The sequence below is a fragment of the Nicotiana tabacum genome, chromosome 22 (assembly GCF_000715075.1).
Source record: "Nicotiana tabacum cultivar K326 chromosome 22, ASM71507v2, whole genome shotgun sequence".
Lineage (NCBI taxonomy): Eukaryota > Viridiplantae > Streptophyta > Magnoliopsida > Solanales > Solanaceae > Nicotiana > Nicotiana tabacum.
Genome location: NC_134101.1, coordinates 2,996,787 through 2,999,417, shown reverse-complemented (window position 1 = coordinate 2,999,417; position 2,631 = coordinate 2,996,787).

Here is a 2,631-nt window from a genome sequence, read left to right as displayed (position 1 = left end):
AAAATACAAAAGCTTTCCCAGTTATTTTATCAATAATTTTTAACTTAACTTGATTAAGATGTTTGTCCAGTAAGTCAAGTAGCACCTTAACCCTTACGGCACTCGGTCTTGTACGATGTTTTGTTGCTTTGTCCACGGCCAGTGGCTTTCCGACTGCTGAAGCTATTGATAGTAGCGATTGTTTTGCAAAGAAGTCGGGCGGCAGTTCTGGAAAGGAAATCCAGACAACTGCTTTCGATGTTTCCTCCCTAGGATTGAATCCTAGCGTCCATGGAAAAGTCCGAAAGAAAAATTACTCCCCTTTGGCTTTAACATATCCTGTCGACCTTGATAAGAACTGAACATAATATTCATATAAATCAAATTTTACTAGTATATGATGAAATTCAAGTTACATAATATTCAAGTCGCGCAGATCTGATTTTCCGTAAGAAAATTTGACGATGACGGATTGGTGTAATCCTTCTGAGATTGTGAACTTACTAACTTCTTCCATGGTAAATGCAATTGTTGGTTCTCCATGGATGATTTTAACCGCATTCAAGTCAGTTTTTTGAATTTTTGTATCAGATTTCGGTGGCAGAACTTGGGCAGCATATGATTGATGGCATTTTATATTTTGGTTTGGTTCATTTGTGTTTTGGATCTGCTCTCCCACAGTTAAAGGCTGGGGAGAGATCGAAGCAGCCATGGCTGCTCAAATTTCCATCGAATCGCCTAGAGAGAGGAGATTAGCTCTTCAGTTGTAGGAGAAATATTTTTAAACTGCGAATGTAACAAAAAGTGCTTCAGTCCTAGATGTATCAAAGATGTATAAAAATTGTATATTTGATGTATCACAATGAATTATAATGTATCATATATGTATAACCCATCAATACATAAAAGCTGGTACCGTATTCCCTGTGCTGTTGAAAAACCAGTAGAGACGTCCTCACGCGTTGGCTTGTCTGTCGTTTCCCAATTCAACATGCGTGGTGTATGATCTCCAACGCGAATAAAAAACTTTTGATCAACTACAGTGCAACATTCATAGAACCACACCTGTAGTGCAAGACTTTCAAATCAACTTATCCCTCACCGACTTCATTAAAGCTCGAAACGCAATCTTACCCGAAGGAAAGGACACATACTCACCACTCTCGACAAGATAGAAATCACGTTTACTTATAAATGTCTTCTGAGCCAGAGTGGACATTAGAAATGTGTTTATGAAATAAATGATTGTAATCTTAAGTGCGTCTTCATCAGACTGCCATTTCTTCTTCTCAAAACAATCAATAAGTGACTTCTTTGACACCGCTTCAAAACTAGAAAAATAAGTATCCACCAACCTATTGGGTCTACTGAAGTTACCCTCAACATGTTCATTGCCACAATAGTTTAAACCACTTACAACACCAAATTCCCAAAGACCAAAACATAAAACACATTCGTCATTCAATTTCACATAAAATTGATCACACTTATCTTGAACCAACTCCCTAAACATTAAAGAACGAATAAGTTGTGTCTGGATAGCAACTCGAGGTAAATCAAGAAAATAGCCAAAACAGCTTTCCCTAAACATCTGAAGCTGGACATCAGTCAGCTTTGACTGTAAAACTGATACGATGTCCACATTAGTGTATGATGTCCAATGAGTAATAGGAAAAGGCTCACCAACTGGAATATAAAGCTTCCTAGGCTACAAATAAATGACACGAATTAAAAACAAACAAATACAAACTAAATCCAATTTTAAAAGAAGATTCAATAATAGAAAGAAAAAAAATATAACTGAAATTGTATGTACCTTACAAACTTTGTCAGGAATTTTAACTTTTTTTGCCTTCTGAACCTTACTTCTTTTTTTTTTTTAGTTTGACACCCAAATTCACTTCGTCCTCCACTACACGTTTTTTCTTACCTTCAGCATCATCCACTTTAACCAGTTTGCTCTTCTTTTTCTCAGATTGTCTAACAACATCCTTTCGAGATTCTAACACTTTAACATTGTCAGAACGAATTTGTCTTCCCATATTTCGTTCATCAATCGATTTCTCAACCAAAACTGGGGTTGAATGAGGAGATAAACTCATCGACCTAGTTTCTCTTCTCATGTTGTTCAATTTCTCAATTGAAACCGACTTTGAATAAGGTGATGAACTCATCGAACGAGTTTGTCTTGTCATATTACTCTATTTCACAATTGAAACTAGGTTCAACGAGAATTTTTTAAAACAAAATTATACGAACAAACGGTTACTGAGTTTTGTGAAGAAATTGATACAAAACTCGACCAAAACTAACAAAATCGTCTATAACAGATACATACAACGAACTCTAACTAAACAATTCAGTCGCAAAAGCCTAAAAAAGCAACATTGCTTCTCCAAAAACACATGCAATCCGAAAAAATATACAAAACAAGAGATTATTTTACTCCAAATTACCTGAAATCAGACGAAAATAACCGCAAATGTTTCTTGTTTTGTCGCCAATTTCAGCAATTTTGGTTCAATTTAGCAAAAAATCGCAGAGAGAGAGAGAGAGAGAGAGAGAGAGAAAACTCGGTGTCTGTATTACAAAAATAACGAATACAAAAAAACTGACATTAATTGAAACTATTTGGGCCCAAAATGACATTTG